Below are 12,937 nucleotides of genomic sequence, written 5' to 3' on the forward strand. Positions count from 1 at the left end.
GAACATGCAGCCTAGCATGGACCTGAGTTCTTGCTTCAGTTAGTTTTGTGAGAACTAAACATCCTGGTCGTGGCAGCCTTGGTTAGATATTACCTTTCATAGAATATTAGAATCTCAGAATCACTAGGAGAGCTAAAGAAACAGGTTTGGGGCCAACTTCAGGAAAGATTCCAGAACCATCTGTGTAGCAGCCCTGCAACTTGTAGCTGTTCTCTACTAGGGAATCCTAGGTGTCTACCAGAATCCAAGTGGAGAAATAGAGAGCTGATAAATGAATCTGAACCTTAAAGCAGCTTTGGGATGGAGATGTAAACTTGAAAATCACTGGCATTTTTTTTTTAAGAGAGAATTTTTTTAAATATTTATTTTTAGTTTTTGGTGGACACAACATCTTTATTTTATTTTTATGTGGTGCTGAGGATCAAACCCAGAGCCCCGTGCATGCCAGGCGAGCGCACTACCTCTTGAGCCACATCCCCAGCCCCATCACTGGCATTTTTTAAGATGTGGGACTAGGAATGTAGCTTAGTGGTAGAGCTTTTGCTTAACATGTCTGGGGCCCTGAGTTCAGTTCCAAGCACTGCCAAAAATAATAATAAAATGGGATATGAATCTCTGGAAAAGCATGAGACAACTAGGGAGAGGACTAGGAAGGGAACTCGGGACAGAGGACTGATACTCCCATTGGCTAGTGAGAAGGTGGGTTTTGAGACACCCAGCATTAAATATTGTTGCAGGAGGAGCAACACAGTACCTGTGGGGAAGAGAGACGCAAGTGACCAGGAGTGGTTACCACATCAAACGCTGTGGTGAAGAGATGTGGCTGCCCAAAGACCTGCTTCGTTGGAGTAGGAGGGCAGAAAGGAGCCAGGCAGTGTGAGGCTGGTGGAAGTGGAAGGAAGAATGAATTAAGCCCTTCCAAAGCCAAGAGGGGTAAGTTTTGAACAGTCAGAGGCTTCTGCATTGCTCCAGGTACAGTGAAAATGGACAATATAGTTAGGTTTGTAGGTATGGTGGGAAGGTGAGGTTCCAAAATGGGGGTAGGGAAGTTGTGGACAATGTGAAGAAAAGGAAGAGTTGGCTAGGAGTAGGGAAGTTTGGACTTGAGCCAGATGGGCTGTGCCCCAAGTCTCAACCCAAAAGCAACATCTGCACTCTACTGCTGTAAAGTTTCACCTCCACCTCCACCGCCACACCCTTACCCAAGGCAAATCCCTGCAGAGAAACAGCCACCTCTGGAGTTTTGAGATCACTCCCTGCAGCATAGAAAGAAAAGGAAGGCCTACTGTTTTTTTGTTTTAAATCATGGTATATTTTTCTCAGAAGACGCTAAATACTTAATTCCTGGAATATCATGGTAGGAAACAAGTTGGGGAAAGCCTTTCTCATAGCAGTTGACTGGAGGATCCCCGTCTTGCCGCTATCCTGCTCTCTCTGCCCTGGCTACTGCCTGTGTCCAGATGGCACTTACAAAAAGGGCTCAGCCCACTCTCTGCCCTTGGTCAGCTCCATGTGTGACCTGGGGATTCTGGCTGCTGCAGGGATAGCCAGCATCCCTGTCCACCTCATGCAGGGTGGGTCCACCAATGAGGACAGCACTAATGTGGCAGGAACATGAGAGCATGACAATCCTGATTTTAAAGGTGGTTCTCCAGGCTGGCACATGTGAGGCACTTGGTTCAATCCTCAGCACCACATAAAAAATAAATAAATAAACAAATAAAACAAAGGTATTGTGTCCATCTACAACTAAAAAAAAAAAAAATTAAAAGTGGCTTCCCCAGTTTTTTTTAATTTTAAAATCGGCATCATTGTACAAAATGCAAATTGAGAAAAGCAGAAAAGATATCACACATAATTCCACCACTTAAATTCTCTAGCACTTCCAGAGCTAAGGAGGCATGATGTTTACTGAGCTCCCAAGACCATTTTGGCAAGAGCATGCAATGCCTAAGCAAGACTATGAACAGGAAAACATGCAGTGAGGAGGGAATACAGCAAAGTCCAGATGCCTCTCAAACCATGTGACAAGCAATGTGGGTTCACTTATTGTTTGAATGGAATCAGTTTGAGCCTTACCCCTCCGTATTCCCTGCAAAGAAGTTCAAATACCTCAAGCCCCTGCCTGCACATGGGGACTCAACCCCAACCCCTCTCTGACCATAATCAGATCCAAGTCAGTCCCCATTACACAATATTTACAATATTTACATACCTCCTAGGTGTGAAAGCAGCATCCATCATCAGTCTCAAATTTTCCAGTGGGAGTCCATTTGCCTCTACAGGTAACCATGAGGACTGTCACTGAGAGCAGGGTATTAGACAACTCCCATCTGCTTCTCAGGTGACCACAGGGTGAGCAGGGTGTTAGAGGAAAGCCACCACCTCCCCATGGGTGCCTGAGAGCTTGGCCACCCCTTCTCATAACAGGGGCTGGTGATGCCTGATTCTTGCACTCTGAGCTCCAGGTAAGTGGTCCAGCTGAGATGCAGCTAGTTAGGTAGTGCCCCATGCTCTCACAGACCAGGATATACATTTATAACTGATTTTGAAGGTTACTTTTTTTTTTTTTGGTACTGCAGATTGAACCCTGGGGTGCTCAACCACCAAGCCACCTTGCCAGCCCTTTTATATTTATATATATATGTGTGTGTGTGTGTGTGTGTATATATAATTACACACATATACATACATACATATATATATATATGTTTTTTTTTTTTTTTAATTTAGAGACAGGATCTCACTAAGTTGCTCAGGGCCTTGCTAAGTTGCTGAGGCTGGCTTCGAACTTGCAATCCTCCTGCCTCAGCCTCCCAAGCCATTGGGATTACAGGCATGTGCTACCACACCTGGCTTGAAGGTTGCTCTTTAAAATATCTCTCTCTGGGGTCTGGGGTTTTGGCACAGTGACAAAGTGCTTGCCTCGAACATGTCAGGCACTGGGTTCGATCCTCAGCACCATATAAAAATAAATAAACAACATAAAGATACTGTGTCCTTCTATAACTAAAATACTAAATAAATAAATAAAAACATTTCTCTCTAGTGTCAAATTGATCACTTAAATATAAGTTCTCATTTTACACCCAAAAAAGACTATCAGAGAGTTTTTGTTTCAATTTTTAATCTTAAACAATTGGTAAGTTAGGGTGTTTAAAATAAGGGCTCTTTTTTCAGTACTGGAACTGAACTCAGGGTCAAGCATATGCCGGGCAATTGCTCTAACACTGAACTATATCCCCAGTGCATATGAGTGTTTGTCTCTTTTTTTTTAAAAACACTTTTTTTTTTTTAAGTCATAGTTGGACACAGTATCTTTTTTTTTTTTCAGAGAGAGAGAGAGAATTTTAATATTTATTTATTTATTTTAGTTTTCGGTGAACACACATCTTTGTATGTGGTGCAGAGGATCAAACCGGGCCGCACGCATGCCAGGCGAGCGCACCACCACTTGAGCCACATCTCCAGCCCTGGACACAGTATCTTTATTTTATTTCTTTATTTTTATGTGGTTCTGAGGATCAAACTCAGGGCCTCACACATGCTAAGTGAGCACTCTACCACTGAGCCACAACCACAACCTCTCATTTTATTTTGAGACAGGATCTCACTAAGTTGCCAAGGATGGTCTCAAACTTGGGATTCCCCTGTCTCAACCTCCTGAGTAGCTGGGGTTACAAGCATATGCCACTGTACCTGGAAAACATAGGGTTTAAAAAAAAATACCTGCAACTCATATCACAGGCAGAGAACAGCACTTCTAAAACAAAAGAGGGGAAAGGACCAGGATCCCTACAGAAAAACAGGCAATTTCTACAACAGATAACCTTTGTTGTAGTCTGTTTTCTGTTACTATACCCAAATAACCAAAGCTAATAATTTAAAAAGAAACAGGTTTATTTTGGCTCATTGCCCAGTAGCTCTTAAGAGGATGGTACTAGCATCTGCTCAGCTTCTTGTGAGGCCTCATGGTGAAAGAGAGGGAGGGGAGGTGCAGGTTGGGTTTATAACCACCAATCCTGGAGATAACTGATGTACCCTCAGAGAAGCTACCTGAATTCCTTCTTGAAGGTGGCGCTCTAATGACCATGTGTGGAACCCAGGGCCTCACATATGCTAGGCAGGTACTATACCACTGAGCTACATCCCCAGCTCCTAATTACCTCTTTAAGACCCCACAACCTCTCAATACCATCCCCATGGACCAAGCCCCAACATGAATTTTGGCAGGAACAAACTATAGCCACCTCAAACATGAAAAGGTGCTCAGCTTCACTCACAAGATGCAAAATGAAATCATTTTCCCTCAGACTAGCAAAACCCAAAATATTTGACAATATACTGGATTCAAAGTCTTGGAACAACCCCATGGAAAGAAACCAAACAATATTTAGCAAAGATGCATTTACAATTGCACATTGACCAAGCAATTTCTAGAATGTATCCCAAAACTGAACTGGCAAAAAGGAAGAAAAGATGGGTATAAAACTACTCGTTACAGTGCTGATTTTAATAGCAAAAGACAGGAAACAGCCCAGGGTCTAGCAGCAGTGGACTGGTTGCACCCACTGTGGCATGTTCACATACTGGAGGGCACACAGCTACATAAGAACAAAGAAAACCTGAACCCTGTTAGGCAAGGCCTCGAAGATGCAGAACAGAGGCACAGAATGCTACTGTATACTGACATGCACCTGGAGCTGTTAAGAATGGAAGCAGGGGGCTGGGGATGTGGCTCAAGCGGTAGCGCGCTCACCTGGCATGCGTGCGGCCCCGGTTCGATCCTCAGCACCATGTACAAACAGAGATGTTGTGTCCGCCGAAAAAAACTAAAATAAATTCTCTCTCTCTCTCTCTCTCTCTCTCTCTCTCTCTCTCTCTCTCTCTCTCTCTCTCTCTCTCCCCCCCTCTTTAAAAAAAAAAAAGTAAGTCTTTAAAAAAAAAAGATAAAAGAATGGAAGCAGGGCTGGGGATATACATCAGTTGGGTGCCTGCCTTGCATGTATGAGGCTCTGGGTTCGATCCTCAGCACCACATAAAAATAAAACAATAAAGGTTTTTATGTTTTGTTTTGGTACCCAGGGATTGAACTTTAGGGCACTCACAACTGAGTAACATCCCCAGCCCTTTTTGTATTTTATTTAGATACAGGGTCTCCCTGAGTTGCTTGGTGCCTTGCCTTTGCTGAGGCTGGCTTTGAACTCGCGATCCTCCTGCCTCAGCCTCTGGAGCCACTGGGATTACAGGCGTTCGCCACTGCATCCAGCCAATAAAGGTATTTAAAAAAAAAATGGAAGGGTAGGGCTGGGTATATAGTTCAGCAGCAGAGCAGTTGCCTACCATATGCAAGGTCCTGGGTTCAATCTCAGTAACACCACAACAGACACAAAATTAAATAAATTTCATGTTAAAAAAAAAAAAAACGGAAGGGTAAACCATTACCTTTTAAAAATGGTGACTGAGGGAGAGGAAGACAGCAACAGACTTCTCTGAATTAATTTTATTGTACATAACCATAAAACAACATTATGTAAAATTGAAAAATGTAATCCTAAAATTACCAGGGATTGAACTCACGACTGAGTCACATCCCCAGCCCTTTTTGTATTTTATTTTTTTTTTTTTTTTTTTTTTTTTTTTTTTTTTTTTTAAAGAGAGAGGGACAGAGAGAGAGAGAGAGAGAGAGAGAGAATTTTAACATTTACTTATTTTTTCTTAGTTCTCGGCGGACACAACATCTTTGTTGGTATATGGTGCTGCTGAGGATCGAACCCAGGCCGCACGCATGCTAGGCGAGCGCGCTACCGCTTGAGCCACCTCCCCAGCCCCCTTTTTTGTATTTTATTTAGAGACAGGGTTTCCCTGAGTTGCTTAGCACCTCACTAAATTGCTGAGGCTGGCTTTGAACTCGTGATCCTCCTGCCTCTGCCCCCAGAGCCTCTGAGATTACAGGCGTGCACAACCATGCCCGGCCTAGAGTTACTTGTGTGTGTACTACTGGGGATTGTGCTCTATCACTGAGTCACATCCTTTTTATTTTTTATTTTGAGACAGCCTCGCTAAGTTACTGAGGCTGGCCTCGAGCTTGGTGATCCTCCTGCTTCAGCTTCCTGAGTCACTGGGATTACAGATGTGACTGTACCTGGCTTAGAGTTAGTTTTTTTTTTTTTTTTTTTGGTACTGGGAATTGAACCCAGCAGTACTTAAACACTAAGCCACATCCCCAGCCTTGAGACAGGGTCTCCCTAAGTTGCTGAGGCTGACTTTGAACGAACCATCCTCCTTCCTAAGACTCCCAAGCCACTTGTATTACAGAAGTATGTCACTGCACCTGGCTAGAGTGAGTCTTAATTACCTAAAAACAAATTATTTCAATTTACTTTAAAACAGAGTAACAATCTCAAATGGGATATATCCTAGGAACAAGAATTGCAAAGGAATGTTAGACTTTTTAAATAATCATACTATTAATAATAATATTGGTATTGTTACACTGATGTGATTACATAAAAATATACAAGCAATTTTGTGTTAAAATAATTGTGATCTAAGATGTTTACTATAAGAGAAAAAAGATATAAATATGAAATCAAAGAAGTGAATAATTATATAAATTTGAATTGAAAACATCAGTGTTTCATGATGTTTCATTTTTTTAAATATATTTTTTAGTTGTAGATGGACACAATACCTTTGTCTTTATGTGATGCTGAGGATCGAACCCAGTGCCTCACACGTGCTAGGCAAGTACTCTACCACTGAGCCACAACCCAGCCCTCATATTTTTTTTTAATATTTTTTAGTTGTAGTTGGACACAATACCTTTATTTTATTTATTTTTATGAGGTGCTGAGGATCAAACCCAGGCCTTCGCATGTGCTAGGAGAGTGCTCTACCACTGAGCCACAACCCCAGCCCTGATGTTTCATTTTTTTTTTTTTTAAAGAGAAAGTGATAGAGGGAGAGAGAGAGAGAGAGAATTTTTTTTTTAATATTTATTTTTTAGTTATTGGCGGACACAACATCGTTGTTTGTATGTGGTGCTGAGGATCGAACCCGGGCTGCACACACGCCAGACGAGCGCGCTACCACTTGAGCCACATCCCCAGCCCCATGTTTCATATTTTGACATTTAAATAGTTAATCATACTTTGGGCTGTGGTTGTGGCTCGGTGGTAGAGCACTTGCCTGGCATGTGTGAGACACTGGGTTCAATTCTCAGCACCACAAATAAATAAATGAATAAAATAAAGGTCCATCAACAACTAAAAAATACATATTAAAAAAAAAAGTTAACCATACGTTCAGGTAACCAATCTAATAAGGGAAAGTTTGGCTTTAGACAGCTATTCCCACAGATGCAGCAGGAATCCCAGACTAGAATGTCACCATTTTAAGTATGGACGGTGATCTTCAGTGAAGATGTATAATGTCCACTTATGAGCTGTTCTTGGCCCTCCCCCAACCAAGCCTAATTAGATCTCTCTCTTTAGCTTGTAGGAAATTAAGGGACAGAAGGACACTATAAAAATGCAAATGGCAGGGCTGGGGATGTGGCTCAAGCGGTAGCACACTCGCCTGGCATGCGTGCGGCCCGGGTTCGATCCTCAGCACCACATACCAACAAAGATGTTGTGTCCGCCGAGAACTAAGAAATAAATATCAAAAATTCTCTCTCTCTCCTCTCTCACTCTTTAAAAAAAAAAAAAAATGCAAATGGCAAATTCCCAAATTTGAGAAATTCCATAAGACATGTGACCTGACTTCAGTAAATTGCAAAAAGAAAAAATTGGGGTAGGGACACAATGGATTAAGATAAAAGAGAAGCTGACCACAGAGGTACACTCCTGTCATCCTAGCACTGGGGAGGCTGAGGCAGGAGGATCAGAAGTTCAAGGCCAGCCTCAGCAACTTAGTGAGACCTTGTCTCAGAATAAATTAAAAAAAAAAAAAAAGGAGTGGGGATGTGTCTCAGTGGTAAATTGCCTCTGGGTTAAATTCTCAGTAACCCCCATCCCACCAAAAGAGACCTATTGACCAAGTGCATTGTGGGTACCTGGTTTGAATATGGATTCACATAAACCAATCATAAAAAATAACTTATGAGACAAATAGGAGAATATGACCCCTGACTGGATGTCTGATTATATGGAATGAGTGAATATTCGTGTGGGATGACAGTTTTGTAATTATCTTTTTAAAGCGCCTTTATCTTTTAGACAGATATGGAAATAATTATTAAATAAAAGGCAGTGTGACTATAATAATGCATTGTATTATTGCTTAGCATAGATGTTAATTGTCCTCACCACAAAAATTGTAAGTTTGTGAGGCAATAGACGTTAATAGCTTGATTCATAGTGTAAACATATGAGAGCATCATATCATGTCCTCTACATATATTTGTCAGTAAAAAATAAAATCTCGTTAAAATTTAATCTGAAATGGAGTAGGGGGGGTCACTGGATAGGGAAATAGATAGGAAGAGGTTGGTCTATAATTTAAATTGTATGATGGGCACACTTGGGGTTGATTATATCATATTCTTTACCTCTGTATACCTTTAAAACCTCCCATAAGAGGATAAAAGGGAGAAGTAGAAGGCAGTGGTCTCCAGCATTTTTCTTCCCACCCTCTACCCAATACTGCCTGTAGTTAGACGAATTTTCCAATTTGAGGGTTAACTTTTTTGACCTGACTTATAATTTATTTTTGTGAAGTATCCTTTCCACATTTGATATATGAACTTTCCAGTGTGAAATTTTTGTTTCGTTACCAGGGACTGAAATTGAACCCAGGGGTGCTTAACCTCTGAACTACATCCCAGTCCTTTTTGTTTGTTGTTTTTATGATATGATCTCACTACGCTGCTGAGGCTGGCTTTGAACTTGGTCCCTCTCTTAACCTCCCAAGCCACTGGAATTAGAGGCATGTGCACCATGGCAGCTTCTAGTGTGTACTGTTTTGATGACAAAGAATAACTATGCATGAAAGGCCATGGAGAGGAGAGCCTGCCTTAGTAGCCATTTATACCACAAACCTGGAGAATTGTGGGACAGAATGTGGCTAATACTTGTGGTTGCCTACTGAATATCCATTTCCCACTTCTTCCTTATAGATAGAACCTCAGTGTTGTTCAGCATGGTGCTCTCCCAGATGGAAAACTACATTTTCCCAGCCCTTTTAGAGCTAGAGATGCTATTATAACACGTTTCAGACCAACAAATATAAGAAAAACCACAGGTATAGTTCTGAAAAAGCTCTTTAATCTGGAGTTGACTGAGCAAATCTTTTTGCTTCTCTCATTTTACCTGGGATATGAATGTGATTCTAGTGATGGAGCATTCTTCTTGTATCCATGAAGCCAGACAGAAACAATGAGAGCCACAGTAAGACAGCTAATGGGAAATACAGGGGATGTACAGAGTCCTGGTGGTATTGCAGGGTCCTAGATGGCCAACTTCTAGACTTCTTGTTCCTTGAGGGGAAAAAAAACCCACAAATATAGTGGGGGTAAACTACTGTAATTAAATTTCTAAGGGATTGATGGTGTGATACCTGGGATAGAACCCAGGGCCTCAAATATGCTAGGCAAGCACTCTGCCAATGAGCCACACTCCAGCTGCGCATACTCATTGCCAACCCTGAGACACTGTGTTAAACTGGTAAGAACAGCATGAACATCTTAAAAGGAGTTTTCAGCATGTCACTCTTAACAATGAACAAAGAATCTCAAGTGACCCTTAGAGCTCAGATTTTGGCCTTTCAATCTCTTGTCCACCAAAAGCTGTCAGGACTCTTGAGGGGGCCATGTCCATATCTGCAGTACAGGAGCCCTAGAACACACTGTGTTCAATGGACACAGTAACTAGGTTCAGGGCCTCCTTGTGGCTTGCTGACAATCCAGGCATTTAAATGCTAACTAATAATTACAATAGCAGTTAACTGCATTGAGTTGGTAAAAGGCCTTGAAATCATCACACACTCAAAAGATAACAATAAAAGAAACAAAGAAGTAGCTGTGGCTCAAGCGGTAGGGTAGCTCGCCTGGCATGCGTGCGGCCAGGGTTCCATCCTCAGCACCACATACCAACAAAGATGTTGTGTCCGCCGAGAACTAAAAAATAAATATTAAAAATTCTCTCTCTCTCTCTCTCTTCTAAAAAAATTTAAAAAAAAAAGAAGTAGCTGCAATCAAAAGGGAAACTAAATGTTTAATTCTCCTTTGTTTGAACAAATATGAGAATGGATGTTCTTTGTAAGTATACTGTATTAAGGTTCCATAAGAAAAGCAGAAGAGACATAAGTATATATAATATACCACATATGTGATGTGTTACAAGGAGTGGACCTCACATCCTCATGGGATATGGCTGACAGTTTCTATAAGGATGTTGTCTTCACACGTGGTGCTAGAACAGGGCAAATGTAAATTGAGAGTAAGGACTAGCTATTACCTGGAACCCAGGAGAACAGGCTGAAAACCTTTCCAGGAAAAGCTGTGACCCTTCATCTTGGAATTGAAGGAGATAGCAGAGGATAAGCATTTTCAAACTATTTGTTGTCTCACTCCACCCAGATGACCCATGGATACATGGGGGTTACCACAGCATCTATGCTCTTCCCTAGAGGAGGAAGAACACACTCTGTAATTCCCACATTTATTCTGTGTATCACCTGCTGTCCCCTTGGTACTGGGGAGGCTGAGACAGGAGAATCGCTTGATTCTAGAGGTCAGAGGCCAGCCTGCACCACACTGCCAGAACCAACAACTGTCTCAAGGAAGGAAAGGAAAAAAAAAATCTGTGGAGGAAAAGAAGAAAACAGGTTGACAGAGGTGAAGGTCCTGGGATTATAAATTCTCGGTTAGGGACAAGATTACTGGAATGGAGCTGGATCCTGTCACCTGGCAAACCAATCTAGAACCATCCAATAAAGGGGCCAAACTGACGACCTCTGTCGAGTTCCAGCCCTTGGCAGAAGGGGCCCTGTCAGGCACGGCTGTGCGCGGTGGATGAAGAAAGGTGTTCATCCCCTCCACAAGGTGGGAGCCTGCCCCTCTCGGCCGCGAGGTCTCAGGAAAGCGCTCCGCACAGGCCTCGGCACTCTGAGCTGCGGTGCGGGATTTGTTCCGCAGGTAGGGACCAGAGGCAGCAAGAGTCGAATCCCCGCCGCGCCTCTGCTCCAACCCGTCCTGGCCATCCTCTGCGCCTCAGGAGCGCAGCCTCCCCCAGCGCAAGGCTCCGACCCGCGCCGAGAAGCCCGCGACGCCAGCGGCAGAGGCCTGGAGCAGCGAGAGGCCGAGCCCCACCTCACGGCTCGCGCCCCAGGCGGGCGGAGATCCCAACTCAGGGCCTCTGCCAGACAACTTCCGCGCGCTTCCACAAGCCGGCCAGGAGGGGTCTGAGGAAGAGGGTTCCCGGCGGCAGGGACAGCTAGGGCAAGGTCAGGGGAACGAGTGGGATCCGCTGACACTGGCGGAGCAGTTAGTCCTCCAGCCGCCGGAAGTGCGGGCTGTTGGCGCGGCCTTTCGCAGCACCGTGAGCCTCAGCGGTTCCGCAGCCCCGCCCCAGGGTCCTCGGGGGCGGGGCCAGGCAAAAAAAACGAAACCCGCGATTTCACAGCCAGGCGTCGCGCTCCACGATTGGTGGTCCTGGGGCAGGGGGCGGGGACTGGAGGGGCGACCGGCCTAGGATTGGCGGCTGCGCAGACGGGGCGGCACGGCCCCTTTGTCTGAGGGCGCTGCGGGTGGCCGGCGGTCGCGCAAGGGTGCGGGGACGGTGAGTGGGGGCGCCGGTCGGTACCGGGTAGGACCCTCTTCCCCGTGGACACGTGAGCTGGTGGTCCTCACACTGGTGCTGACCCCGCGGCGGCCCTCACGGACCAAGGCCGCGCCCTCCCCCCCCGGCCCAGTCCCCCGGCTCGCCACGCCCCCCGCCCCTCCCTCGGGACGCCCGGACCCTCTTCCCTCCCCTCCCTTTCCCATCCCCCTCCGTCGGACCCTCCGGGCCCTCTCCCCTTCCCCCAGCCTGGGACCCCCTCCGTCCCTGGCCCCTCACCCCGGGAACCTCTCCACCGTGGGCGCAGCGCCTCGGCAGCCCTAGTCCGAGTCGTGGAGCGGCGGGCGAGATCTTGGCGGAGAGAATGGGGGAGGGGGCTCCCCCAAACTCAGAAACGGTGCGGCGTTTTGTTTGTTTGAGAGGACCGTGTCTCGCTGTGTTGCCTTGAATTCCTGAGTCCAGGCGTCCTTCTGAGCCCCCGGAATAGCTGGGACCACAGGTGCCGCCCCAACTCCGGGCCAGAAACCAGAGGTTTACCGGTTGTGCGTGCGACCGAGTAGCCGTGCGTACGCCGCGCCCCACCCTGGGTGCCGCAAGCCTGGGCGAAAACGCCTTCGGGTCGAAGCTAGCACGAGCCAAATGTGCCTCTTTCCGAATTTCTCACCCCCCCCACAACTGTTTTATTTAGCCGATGAGGTGTTTTCACTATTACTTTGTAAGAGCTCTGTATTAATGGATGAGACTGATTTGGGGGTAACAAAACATTTTATTTTTGGCATTTAATTTATGTAATAGAAAAGGAATGCAATAATTTTTTTATGCAAGCATATTAGAAAAATAAACCATTCTCTCCAGCACCCTGCCAGTATTCGCAGAGGTGGCAATGGAGAGTTTCGTGCGTACCTTTCCCAAATATGTGGGTGCAAGCTGCCAGCTTGCGGCTTGCGAGCCCTCACCCTTTTCTGTTGCTAACTAGAAGCGGAGCTCGGAAGCCCTACTGCGCTCTACTGCGCTCGCCTCCTGCGGGGTGCTTCCGGCTCTTGCTGTTGGGATCTGTTTTGGACATCCCTTGCGTCGGCATTACGCACTGGGGCTTTTCTGGGCGACCAGGGTAAGAGGAGTGAGACTCAAGCCCTGTTCCCTCCGATTATGAG

At 45.2% G+C, this 12,937-nt stretch overlaps 1 protein-coding gene and 1 long non-coding RNA gene across 7 annotated transcripts in view; one reads left to right on the plus strand and one right to left on the minus strand.

The window, feature by feature from the left end:
- The first annotated feature begins 799 nt into the window (after nt 1–799).
- LOC101968475 (uncharacterized) overlaps nt 800–12,937 on the plus strand; it is a 34,103-nt gene continuing 21,965 nt past the window's right edge. Inside the window, exons 1-2 of one of the 6 annotated variants that reach the window (XM_078016433.1) lie at nt 800–933; nt 5,149–5,278. The gene's annotated coding sequence lies outside the window, so the exon portion shown is untranslated. Of the gene's footprint in view, nt 934–5,148; nt 5,279–11,671; nt 11,784–11,836; nt 11,859–12,036; nt 12,283–12,766; nt 12,895–12,937 lie in introns of those variants that run through there. The other 5 variants (XM_078016432.1, XM_078016437.1, XM_078016435.1 and 2 more) reach the window with 5 other exon arrangements.
- Nucleotides 9,250–11,574, minus strand: LOC120892850 (uncharacterized). The gene is made up of 2 exons (XR_013423670.1): nt 10,325–11,574; nt 9,250–9,481 (listed from the first exon to the last, which is right to left on the minus strand). It is a non-coding gene; the product is annotated as an uncharacterized LOC120892850 (long non-coding RNA).

This window comes from Ictidomys tridecemlineatus, chromosome 7 (genome assembly GCF_052094955.1).
Source record: "Ictidomys tridecemlineatus isolate mIctTri1 chromosome 7, mIctTri1.hap1, whole genome shotgun sequence".
NCBI classification, from domain to species: domain Eukaryota; kingdom Metazoa; phylum Chordata; class Mammalia; order Rodentia; family Sciuridae; genus Ictidomys; species Ictidomys tridecemlineatus.